General features: G+C 35.9%; 1 non-coding gene across 1 annotated transcript; it reads right to left on the minus strand.

Annotated features, from left to right (window-relative positions):
• Window positions 1-7,338: 7,338 nt before the first annotated feature.
• On the minus strand, window positions 7,339-7,445 carry LOC122752202. Its single transcript, XR_006355993.1, has one exon. It is a non-coding gene; the product is annotated as a U6 spliceosomal RNA (small nuclear RNA).
• Between the last annotated feature and the right edge of the window lie 6,592 nt (window positions 7,446-14,037).

Genomic DNA, 14,037 nt, shown 5'->3' on the forward strand with positions numbered 1-14,037 from the left:
GTAAAATCACCCCTTTCATTTTTGATACTGTTAATTTGGTTTTCTTCTTTCTTTTTTAAAATCATTTTCTTGGATAAAGTTATTGATTGTTTCTATGATTTGTTGTTTGACCCACTCATTCTTTAGAATGAAATTATTTAGTTTCCAATTGATTTTCAGTATACCTTTACATGGCTATTTATTACATGTAATTTTTGAATTGCATCATGATCTGAGAAGGATGCATTTACTAGTTCTGCCTTTCTATATTTGTCTATGAGGTTGTTGTGCCCTAATACATGGTCACTTTTTGAATATATGCCATGTACTGCTGAGAAAAAGGTATATTCCTTTCTATCCCCATTCAGTTTTCTCCAGACATCTATCATGTCTAACTTTTATAGTATTCTGTTCACCTCTTTCACTTCTTTCTTATTTATTTTGCGGCTAGATTTATCTAATACTGAGAGGAGGAGTTTCAGATCCCCTACTAGTATAGTATTACTGTCTATTTCCTCTTTTAACTCATTTAACTTCTCTAAGAATTTGGATGCTATACCACTTGGTGCATACTTATTTAATATTGATATTACTTCATTATCTATAGTATGTTTTAGCAAGATGTAGTTTCCTTCCTTATCTCTTTTAATTAGATCTATTTTTGCCTTTGCTTTGTCTGAGATAAGGATTGCTACCCCTGCTATTCTTCTCCAGCCTTTTACCTTTAGTCTGTGTGTATCTCTCTGCTTCAAATGTGTTTCTTGTAAATAGCATATTGTAGGATTCTGGCTTTTAATCCACTCTGCAATTCACTTCCATTTTATGGCAGAGTTCTTCCCATTCACATTCACAGTTATTATTACTAGCTGTCTATTCTCCTCCCTTCTTTTTACCCCCTTTGTACTTTCCCCCACTTCTTTGACCCTATCCCTCTTCACCAATGTCTTGCTTCTTACCCCTGCCTCCCCTAATCTGCCCTCCTTTTTTATCACCACCCCTCCCTTTACTTTACCCTTTTCTCCCTTGCTTTTGCCCTCCCTTTTGTCAGTCCCCCTCCTTTGCCCTTACCTTTTTGCTTCCCTAAAGAATGAGCTAAGTTTCTTTATCCAGTTGAACGTATATGTTATTCCCCCTTTGAATCAAATCTAATGAGAGTAGGGTTGAAACAATGTTCACCCCTCCCTTATTTCCCTCTATTGTAATAGCTTTTTATCACCTATTCATATGCTGTAATTCACCCCATTCCACCACCCCTTTCCTCTTCTCCCCATAAACTCCCTTTTTCACCCCTTAATTTTCCTGATATCATCACATCAAAGACAGTTTATATTTATATTCTCCGTGTATATTCCTTCTCTCTGCCCAAATACGTATGCAGTTCTCAAGAGTTATAAGTATTATCTTCCCGTGTAGGGATATAAACAGTTTAACCTTATTGAGTAACTTTTTTCCCCCATGTTTACCTTTTTAACCTTCTCCTGAGTCTTGTATGTTAAGACAAAATTTTCTATTCAGATCCGGTCTTGTCATCAGGAAACCTTGGAAGTCCCCAATTTCATTGAATGTCTATTTCTTTCCCCTGAAGGATAATGCCCATTTTTGCTGAGTAATAGATTCTTGGCTGCAATTAAAGCTCCTTTGCCTTCCAAAATATCATATTCCAAGCCTTACAATGCTTTAATGTTGAAGCTACCAGGTCCTGAGCAATACTGACTGTGGCTCTATGATACTTAAGTTGTTTCTTTGTGGCTGCTTGGAATACTTTCTCTTTCACCTGATATTTCTGGAATTTGGCTACAATATTCCTTGGCATTTTCCTTTTGGTGTCTCTTTCAGGAGGTGATCAGTGGATACTTTCAGTGATGATTTTATCCTCTGATGCTATAATATCAGGGCAGTTCTCCTTAATAATTTCCTGGAATATGGTGTCTAGACTCTTTTTCTGATCATGGCTTTCAGGAAGTCCAAAGATTTTCAAATTGTTTCTCCTGGATCTGTTTTCCAGGTCAGTTGTCTTTCCAGTGAGGTATTTCACATTTTCTTCTACTTTTTTTTTATTCTTTTGATTCTGCTTGACTGATTCCTGGTGTCTCATGGATTCATTATCTTCCAACTGTCCAATTTAAATTTTCAATGAGATTATGCACATTTTTTTTCCATTTGGCCAAATTTTAGAGAATTGTTTTTTTCCAGTCAATCTTTGTGCTTCCTTTTCCAATCTGCCAATTCTTTTTTCATAATTTTCTTGTGTTGCTTTCACTTCTCTCCCCATATCGCTCAATTGATTTTTTTTTTTATTTTAGTGAGGCAATTGGGGTTAAGTGACTTGCCCAGGGTCACACAGCTAGTAAGTGTTAAGTGTCTGAGGCCGGATTTGAACTCAGGTACTCCTGACTCCAGGGCCGGTGCTCTATCTACTGCGCCACCTAGCAGCCCCGCTCAATTGATTTTTAAAATCCTTTTTGAGGTTTTCCAAGAAGGCTTTTTGCTCTTGAGACCAATTGATCTTCCCCCTTGAGGTTTCACATATAGGCAATTTGGGAGTATTGTCTTTATTTGAGTTTGTGTTTGCCTCTTCCCTGTGCATACGGAAGCTCTCAATGGTGAGAGCTCTTTTTTGTATCTTACTCATAGTGCAGTTTTGTTTTTATTTTAAAGTTGAGATCTGCTCTGGGTGCACCAGGGTCTATGTTTCACCCTATTTCAAGCTTCTTGTGCTGGGGTATACGGGCTGTGTGGCTTTCTACACTGAGGCCTCTATGCTTTTAATTCTCACCACCCTGGCCTTGCTGGCTGCACACTGGGATCGGCAGGCCTGGTCACGCCCTATGGGTGGCCGTCCAGCTGGCAACCTACCCTCCTGACTGGTGCATGTTGGTTTTACCACTGTCCTGCTGCGCCACCAGCTTGTTGAGCCAGGATCCAGGGGCCTCAGTTTCTTGGCTGTGACCCACAGCTTCTTGCTGACTTGCCCCAACCCTCTCAGCACTGCAATGCCGCCTTGCATAATGCCTCCCTTTTGCCCCAGTGAGACTGACCTTCCCTGAAGTCTTCCAAATTATCTCTGGTTGGAAGACTGTGTGCCTCTCTGTCTCTTTGTAGGTTCTGTAGTTTCAGAATCCATCTATAGGCTTGATTTAATGTCCTTTTTGAGGGAATAGAAGGAGAGCTCAGGTGATTTTCTGGCTGCTCTTCACCATCTTGGCTCCACCCCCAATGTCATTCTTATGATGTTATGCCAAGAACTAAAGAAAATACTCCAGATATAAACTGACTGACCAAAATAAAACATGACTATTACTTCAGGCTCAAAACTTCTTAATATAATCATATAATGGAGTTTAAAGTCATAATCATTTTTTTGACTATGATATTCATTATTGACATGTATTAAACATTCAGTGCACAAAATGGTAATTTTTTTAAGAGAAAATTTTCAGTCATGCCTCTCTTCCATGTAGTATTTTTAAGCTGTTTTTTTTAAAAACACAGTATAAGACATACATTAATTCCCATTAAAGGTAAATTTATTTAACACAATAGTCTATTACATTTTCAGTGTTAAACTATAATAATTTTCAAGACCAAAGAATGATCAAAAATTCAATTAGAAAGTATAATAAATAGATGCCCTGTACAAAAAATCAACCTGAATCCCAAAAGTAATTGGAAAGGCAGCCTGCTTGCCACATTAGAGCAAGTACACTGAGTCAGGGACTCTACCACCATCCCACCCACTTTGAGAAGATAAGCAGGGTCATGTGTCATTCAAAAAGCTGTGTCTAGAAGCAGTGATAATTAAACACCTCCCTAAGAAAGGCCCTGGATGGTCAGAAAGCCCTAGATGCATACTTTGAGAGCCCCAGACAGTGACCAACAGTCCTAAGACTGGGACACCCCAGGCCTTGGAAATTCTGAGCTCATTTTTCCACCTAAAATGGCAATGTCCTTAAGATTCAGTGCTCTTTTTAATGTATAAATTTTATCAAGTAATTCTCCTACTCAAAAAATTTTCAATGGCTCCTCATTGCTACCAGATACTATATATATATATATATATATATATATATATATATATATATATATATATATATATATATATATATATATATATATATAAATCTTTCAAGATCTTTGCCATCTTGTTCTACTTTTCTTTTTGTACTATAACGTATCACATTCTGTGCTCCAGCTAAACTGGATTGTGTGTTATTGTCTGAACATATCTAGTTCTCTCCTATTTCCATGCATTTGCAAAGTATATCACTCCTCTCTACCCAGAACAGATTTCCTCTTCATTTCTGATTTTAAATCTTTCTCTTCTGGTAAGCCATAGTTCATGATAATCACTCCCTTCATGAAACTTAGCAAACATCCTAGTTCCCCTTCCTTTCTAAAAAAAAAGTAATCCCTTCTACTCTGTCATTCATTCCTTTCAGTTAAACCTCTCTTATGTCTCTATCATATTTTACCTTTTTTCTCCTAATATTTGTGTTTATGTGTGTGTATATATATCCAGAATCTAGGATTCATAGCCCCTCGAACATTAGAATTTGACTTAAGAAGGCTCAACTTGAAATCCTTATGCAGACTTGTGACAGCAATGTGACAATGAGCAAGTAATTTAATTCCTTCATCATATTTCTTATGACAAATGGATATAATAATATCTACCTAACAGGCTATTATGAGGATTAAATGAGATAATGCATTCATAGTATTTGAAAACCCAAAAGAATTACATAAAGACTGGCTATTATTAAATTATGTAATAAAAAGAATGTATATATTACTTTTTAATAAATCTTTGTATACTTAACATGTAGCACAAAAACCTGCACTAACTGTCACTTAATACTTGTTTACTGGTTTTAAATTTGAATATACTTATCTGTTGCATTCTGTTGTTCATATTTATATGCCCTTCTTTGAATTTTTCTCTAGCTCTTTTATAACTTTTTGAAAAAGATGTTTTCAGTCTTCCTTCCAAGTACCTTCTTTATTAGTCCCTATAGTTTATTTGTCATATTATCACACTTGGCTGGGAAAATCTATGATGATCCAAATGTCTTTTTCTTAGGTTTTAATTGATAGTTTTGAGATTATCTTTGTATTTATATTGATCATTTTTCTTGTCCTTAAATTTGGCCATACACACAAAACTAATATTAGTAAAACTGGACAATTTTCTCTTTTTTCAATAAAAGTATTTTATTATTTTCCAGTTACGTGTAGAGATAGTTTTCAACATTTGTTTTTATGAGATTTCTAGTTTCAAATTTTTCTCCTTCAATCCCCTGCCTTGCCACTCCCCAAGATAGCAAGCCATCTGATATAGGTTGTATATATATATGTGTGTGTATGTATATATATATACACAATCACACTAAGCATATTTCTGCATTGGTCATGCTGTGAAAGAAGAATCAGAGCAAAAAGGAAAAAACCTCAAAAAAGAAAAACAACAAAAACAATAGAAATAGTATGGTTCAATCTGCATCTAGATTCTACATTTCTTTTTTTTCTGGTTTTGGAGAGCATTTTCCATCATAAGTCCTTTGGAGCTATCTTGTACCATTATATTGCTGAGAAGAATCAAGTCTATCACAGTTGATCAACAAATAATGTTGTTGATACTGTGTAAAATGTTTTCCTGATTCTGTTCGTCTCACTCAGCATCAGTTCATGCATGTCCTTCCAGGTTTCACTGAAATCCACCTGCACATTATTTCTTACAGCATAATAGTATTCCATTACATTCATATACCACAACTTGTTCAGCCATTCCCCAACTGATGGACATCCCCTCAATTTCCAATTCCTTGCCACCACAAAAAGAGCAGCTATACATATGTTTGTACATGTGGGTCCTTTTCCCTTTTTTATAATCTCTTTGGGAAAAAGACCTAATAGTGGTCTTACTGGGTCAAAAGGTATGCACAACTTTATAGCCCTTTGGGCATAATTCCAAACTGCTCTCCAGAATGGTTGGATCAGTTCATAGCTCCTCCAACAATGTATTAGTGTTCCAATTTTTCCACAGCTTCTCCAACATTTATTATTTTCCTTTTTTGTCATTTTAGCCAATCTGATAGTTGTCACATGGTACCTCAGAGTTGTTTTAATTTGCATTTCTTTAATCCATAGAAAACTGGTTATTTTTCTAGAGAGATATCATTGCCACACTTAAAGAGAGATGGTTATGACAATAATTAAATTAGTATTTTATATGGAATATTTAGTTTGTTCCAATCTACTATAATATTTACCCAACTACAATTTAAATGCTTAGCTTCAAAACAAAAACTGCTGATCTTTAAATAAAAAATCAAGAAAAAAATTGCTTGAACCTTAACTAAAACATGATATTTGTGATAAATTATGTATGGATTTTGATGTGCTTTAAGAATTCCAATGGATCAAAATATTGTACTTTCATTCAAAGTGAAGAGTTTCATAAATAACAAGTGGATCTGCCTGAGTAAAGGTTGAAATCCTTAAATGTCTATGTTGAAGGAAAATAGTGTCACATCTTAAAACAACCAAATTTCCTAGGAAGCAATTCGTTGACATACAACAGTGAAGGGTGAGTTCACTCTGACCATATTCATTGAAGCTACATTTGTAGTAAAATAACAAAACAAAACAAAACAAAAAATGTTTAGAAGACTGAGTAGCGGTTGTCTTGCCCTAATGGGTTTTCAAAGCGGCCTTCCAAATTCCCTTATAAATGTTCTTTCACTGAATGTTATTAAGTTGTCAACAGTTACTGAGAAAGGAATGTTTATGTAAACCTTGGCCCCATAAAGAAAACATGTACTTAAGTAATTTTCTTTACTTTATCTGACTGATTTCAATTAACACTATATTTGTCTTGTAAGATACTACTTTCAAAGATAACTACCACTCTTTTTAAAGGTCACATATTCACATAACACCCAAACCAATCTCTACTTTTAGTGTAAAAATAGAACTTAAAGGACTGCCTCTGGACATTGCTAGATAGTCCTTTAAACAAAATCATAGCTCAGGCAGAAAGATACGTATACTTATATTGGTTTTTGATGTGGCAGATAATCATGTATTGAAGAACTCAAAATACCTCACTTTTTTACCATTAATAAAGATAAAAACATATATTTAATTCACACACACATATGTGCATGCATGTGTGTGTGTGTGTGTGTGTGTGTGTGTGTGTGTGTGAATACTATTTACCAGGAACTCTGCTTGGAGCTTAAGTTACTAGGACAAAAATAGTAATAGTCTCTGCCATGGAGAAGCTTGGATTTTATTATATTTCACTTTATTTTGATCTTTTCATTTAAAACATTAATTCTTAATAGAATCAATTCTATTTTTAATATGAAATGCTTCATGAATTTGCATGTCTTCCTTGTTCAGGTGCCATGCTAATCTTTTCTGTATTGTTCCAATTTTAGTATATGTGCTGCCAAAGTGAGCATGCAATCACCAATTCTTATTGGAATCATCATGAAATGAGACTATCATTTTTCCCACAGTGCTGAATGCATAGTGAGCAAAACATTTTACATTTCCTTCCAAATTTCTTAAATATCTGATATGATGATATTAACTAAGAATTTTGAGTATGTTTCCTTTTCCAAGTGTCATCCCCTTAAAAAGTACTGCATTTGGATTTCAGTCTTGTTTAGTGACTTACTAGATGTATGATGTAAGGTAAAACAGCCAACCTCTCTAAGATTCAGTTTCCTCACTTATAATATTATAGAAATGTTCCTTTCACTACTTGATGGATGGTTATGAAGAAAATTATTTATAATTTAAAGAGGTTCATTTAATATCACTCAACAAACACAAAATGTCTACTCTGTGATGTAGAATACAAAGAACTGGAGAAAAAAGATAGGTATAACAGGCCCATCGTTCAAAGACATTATAATCTGATTAGCATGTATGTATGTATGTCTATATGCACACACATATGCATATATGCTCATATATTTATATGGGCACATGCATGTATATGTGAATATGCATGCATGTATATTTATCTTCATTATTTGGTTGTATGTATACATATACATTATATATAGTCATGCATCTATTGTGTGTATGCATATACATGTATACATACATACACCTTTGAATATATACACATATATTCCAATGATAAAGATAACTACACTAATTGTGTGGGGAGGAGGGATGAAAAGGAATAAACAAATGGGAAAAATATTGTAGGAGAGTTGAAAGACCTAGCAGTTGACTGGATAGTGAAAGGGGGTGGGGGTGAGGAAGAGGGAAGAATCAAAGCTATTTCTGAGGGTATGTGATTACAGCATAAAGGGGACAGTGTTATCAGAAAAAAAATGAAAGGGAGAAGGGGCAAATTTGAAAGGAAAATAATAAGTTCAGTTTGGGATATGCTTATTTTGAGGTGTCAGATGGATACTCAAGTGAACAAATCCCAAAGGTCAGTTGCAAACATAGTAATAAAATTCTGGAAATATGTGGAAAGTGGAGACTTCGATTTAAGAATTTTCTGCATAGGGATGTAGGATGGTACAGCTCTCTTTTCTCCCCCTTTCCCACACAAAACTGCAAATTCCACCCGCTCAATACTGAACCCACCCTTAAGGCTTTGAAACAGAGGCAATGACAATAAAATCCAAAGGAAAGGTAGAACAGAAATAAACCTGGAAGAGACATAGGACATAGGCCAATGCACAATGGTATATAAAGGAGGGGAAAAAGGAGATTCTACAAGGATTTTGGAAAGAAATAAGTCATACCTGACCATTTTGTTGTTGTTAAGTCATTTCAGTTGTGTCTGACTCTCTGTGATCAAATTTGGGTTTTTTTTGGCAAAGGTACTGGAGTGACTTGCTATATAATTTCTCAGCTCATTTCACAGATAAACAACTGAGGCAAAAAAATTTAAATGTCTTGTTGAGAGTCACACAGCTAGTAAATATGTGACACCAGTTTTAAACTCAGGTCCCGTGGGGCAGCTAGGTGGCACAGTGGATGGAGAACACTGGCTCTGGATTCAGGAGGACCTGAGTTCAAATCTGGCCTCAAACACTTGACACATGCTAGTTATGTGACCCTGGGCAAGTCACTTAACACAAATTGCCTCACCAAAAAAAAAAAAAAAAACTGAAACAAAAACAACAAAAACAACAGGTCCTCCTGACTACAGGGCCAGGGTACTATACGCTGTGCCACCTAGATATCCCTGACCTTACATATATCTATTATCCCTTGGGGATATTTTAATAGTAAGATTAAACTCTCCCTTCCCCAACTGCCTCATTATGATATGAGCAGATCAGGGACAATCAGTGAACATATATGGCCATGAGTTACAAGAGGTATGGTCAGAAAAGAAGAACCACAATGTCAATCAGAGCAGTGAGCAAAGGTATCACCTAGGAGATTATTTGGTCTTTAATTCAGAATAACAGTATATTACAGGCTCTTATTTGTATTTAGAGAGAAGAGAGAGATTATGCAGTAAGCATCAGATCCAGAGGCACTGTAATTGACTGGACATTTCCCCTCACCTTCCTGCAAGGTTTGGCTTGTATTAGAAAAGCCCTAAAGAAATACCTACAAACTCCTTGTGAAAGCATCTTAGGGAGGGATTGAGATGTGAATTTGGCCTGCCTGCAGTCAAAAGGAAAGGTTTATATCTGAGTAAACTATAATTCTATAGATTTATCTGGAAACCAACAATTTTGTAATGTCTGGCCCGAAAAAAGAGCATAGGCTCCCACTATGCACACTGATGATATTTTCTCTTTTTTGGTTGTTATTTTTTATTTTACAAAGGTTTTTTTTTTGTATTTGTTCTGTTTTGTTTTGAAATGTCTGTGTGTGTGTGTGTGTGTGTGTGTGTGTGTGTGTGTGTGTGTATGTGTGTGTGTTGGGGGGAACATACCTATAGCTCCATTAAAAAAAGGGCCTGATATTTTGTTTTGTTTTGTTTTGTTTCTAAACTATAGATTCAGAGGAAGACAAGTGTTAAATTGGATAAATAAAAATGGATCAGAACATTAGAACAATAAGATGAATGGTGCCACCAAAAAAGCCAGAGGGGGAGGAAAGAGGAAGCCATCTCTCTTAAAGTCATAGAAAGTTTTTGATTACCTGGAATCTCCATTTATTTATCATGGAGAGAGTGAACTACTGTTTGATATTAGCTATTGGTTCACAGAACTTGACACTAATTACTTAATAAGGCCAGATAACTGTATAAAAATGTCTTATAGTGGATAAAGAGATGCCATTCAATTACATATTTCGATGATTAATCAATCACATTTGAATAAATAAAATTACTAAAAAGGGAGTAGTAAAGGCAGCTTCAAGTGTTTGGATTTGGAGCACATTATCACACCTCAATTTTATTAGTTGTGCGATATTTTCCAAGTGACAACTTATTTGGGCCTCAGTGTTCTTTTTTGTAAAATGGAGGAAATGAGTAATTACTTCCAAAGTCTGTAACAGCTCTAACTCTGACATCTTACAATACTAGCAGAAGAACCTTGCAACACAACCATGTTTAAGGTGCTTGGTTCAGGATCCAGATTATGACTAGAAGAGACAAAGAAAGTGTAGCCAGAAGCGAATCATAAAGCTTTATTGTTGTGAAATTCAATGGTGGACTGTGTATAAAGTAAAAATGAGTTTTTAATCATCTTAAATGTTGGCAGTAGTCAAGGAATCTGAGGTGGGGGGCAATTACAGAATTGAACAATATAAGTTCATGAGTGACCTCAGATGAAGTGGTACATAAAAGGGGCACATTTGCATAGATTTTAAGGACTGATTAATCAGTGAGGAAGTGCAAATAGAGTGAGTCTTTACACACACACACAACACCACACACATGCACACATATGTGCACACATGTGTGTATAGGCATATGTATACACATGTATATGTGCACACCCATAAACACATTTATAAGAGGGTACACGTATGTATGTGTTTATGTGCATGCACATGTGTATGTATATGTCTATACCCACATATACAAATACCCACACTTATTTATGCCCATGCACACATGCACACATGCACACATGTAGGTGTGTCTATAATCTATACGTGCATTTATATTTATATATGTTCACATGTATACATGTGTACACACACAAATATATATAAACATATACATACAGACATGCATAATACAATATACACATGTTTGTATGGAATTTTTTTTGTTTAACTATATTTGGTTTTAGTGTTTGATTTCCTTTCTTTGTTTCTTTCCATTAAAAAAAAATATCCATTTTAAACTATAACAATTGGAATGATGCAACCTGCTGGAGAGTTACTGTAGGAAAGCTCTGCCATGAGGAGAAGGTATCTGAAGGCAAGCCATGCAGCTTTCCTTGGTGTCAGGAAGTGATGGTTGCTCGTGGGTACTGTCAATCAAGGCTACCAGCCAATTAGCTTGGAGATGTGTGTGCTAGTGGATAAGATGTTCCCAGCTTCATAGGAGGCTTGTGGGATGAAGGAGGTGTGTGGCTCATGGTCTTTCATGAGGATTGTCGTGGAGAGCACAGCAAGAGATGCTAGCTCCCTGAGATAGACAACTGAATCTAGGCCTTTTTCTCTCTCTTCACCGAATTCTTATTCTCCTTATTAAATGTTTAAAAGTCTAAAACTCTTGGGGGCGGCTAGGTGGCACAGTGGATAAAGTACCGGCCCTGGATTCAGGAGTACCTGAGTTCAAATCTGGCCTCAGACACTTGACACTTACTAGCTGTGTGACCCTCGGCAAGTCACTTAACCCCCATTGCTCTGTAAAAAAAAAAAAAAAAACGTCTAAAACTCTTGCTAAAACTTCTAATTTGATGGCGACCACTCATTATTTTAGACAGTATAGCTAGAATTTTAGCCCCTTACAAAACTTAAATGCAAAACAAGGAAAAAAAAAAGATTTCCATGTACACAGAAGAACATAAAGGATTCAATATTAAATGATAAATGTCCATTTCATATTGTTTACTTACTTTTATTTTCCTGAAAAAAACTATGTAATAAATAGTACACATTGTTTGCAAAACAACCTACCTTTTCTAAAATGATTCTTTCTAAGTTGTCTGCTATCCCCTTTTCTTCTCCCTCCCTACTCCTCCCACACTGGAGAAAGCTACAATTATACACATACACACACACACATATACACACTTATACATATACACATATGCCCATATATGCACATGTACATATATGTACTATCATACTATACAAATTTCTATTTGTCAATTTTTTCTCTGGAGGTGATAGTATCTCCTTCATTGGTCCAAGTCTTTCCATGTTTGTTTGGGTTTTTTTGTTTGTTTTTTTCCCTAAAATCAAACGGCTCTTCATTTCTTAAACGCAATATGATTCCATTACAATCATATCCCACAACTTGTTTAGTCATTCCCCAATTGAAAGGCATGTATCATTTTAGCCAATCTGATAGGTGCAAAATGGTATCTAAAAGTTGTTTTAATATACATCTCTCTAATAAATAATGGTTTAGAGCATTCTTTTTTCAATATGATTATATGCAGTATTGATATCTTCCTTGAAAGACTGACTGTTCATTTTTTTTTACCATTTATCAATTTGGGAATAACTCATATTCTCCTAAATCTGAACAAGTTCTTTATATATTTGGGGAATGAGAGCTTTATCTAAGAGACTATCAATTTCCTCTAATTTTCTGCTTTCTTTCTAATCTTTGATACATTGATTTTATTTGTACAAGAACTTTTAAATTTAATACAACTGAAATTACCCATTTTTCACCTCACAATATTCTATATATCTTGTTTATTCATAAATTATTCTCCTTTCCATGAATTTGATAGGCAATATGTTTCACATTCTATTTTTTTTTTTTTGGTGGGACAAAGAGGGTTAAGTGACTTGCCCAGGGTCACACAGCTAGTAAGTGTCAAGTGTCTGGGGCCATATTTGAACGCAAGTCCTCCTGAATCCAGGGTCAGTGCGTTATCCACTGTGCCACCTAGCTGCCCCATGTTCTAGTGATAGTTCCCTTTATATGTAGGTCATGTATCCATTTTGACCTTATCTTGATATATGACTGAAAATATTGGTCTATACCCTATTTCTACTAAAATGCTTTCCAGCTTTTTCAATTTTTATCAAATACTGACTTTTTATCCCCCAAATTTAAATATTCATACTTGCCAAACACAAGGTTACTATAATCCTTTACTACTATATTGTTTGTCTACTGTGTTTCAATGATCTACTTTTCTATTATTTACTGAGAGAAAAGACTATTTTTGGACTCTTCTCAGAGCCCTAAAGAGTGATTCTGGTTTCAGGCCCTACAGTTTTGTTGTCCAAATCTCCCAGTAGGGAGCCACTTGGCACATGAGGTTCTGAGGAGCCGAGGCTCATGGACCTTGGACCCAAGCAGGGCCAGAAGAGGGGCCTGGGTTTTATGGGAGTTGGGTTGCGCTGGGAGTTCAACTTTGAGGCACCCAAGGTGATCCCCACATGACCCCAATGTTCAAACCCTGACTTAAGTTTTGTTTATTGACAAGTTATGTATTGTTATGTGTGTTCACACAGCACTGTTCTAGTGAGGAATGGGGACCTTCTTGCCCAGAACAGAGTTAAGGCCTAGTGCCACAATCTGATTGGTCAACTGGTATCACCTGATGGGTTCTTAGGCTGTTACTGTTATGCTACATAAATAGGAACTGTAATAACTGAAATAACTGAAATGTAAATAAGGAGATAGTAAAATATCTTAATGTGATTGGTCAGGATGGACCCCTTGAGGGGTATAAATAGAGGTGAGGGAACTCACTTCAGTGCACTTTCTGGCACATTCAAAAGAGTGCCCATCTTCGAAGATGAATAAAGATACCTTCAACCACACTCTGCAGCCTGTTTCGATTCTTTGAGTTTTGTTTCTAACAATTTGGTGTGTTGGCTGGGAACCCGAAGAGGAAGATTGGTCCCGTGGAGATCCAGGGTCCAGCAGGAGCTCCCCGCTGATTTCAGCAGCTGAGCCCGCCCGTGGATCTG

The sequence above is a fragment of the Dromiciops gliroides genome, chromosome 3 (assembly GCF_019393635.1).
Source record: "Dromiciops gliroides isolate mDroGli1 chromosome 3, mDroGli1.pri, whole genome shotgun sequence".
NCBI lineage: Eukaryota > Metazoa > Chordata > Mammalia > Microbiotheria > Microbiotheriidae > Dromiciops > Dromiciops gliroides.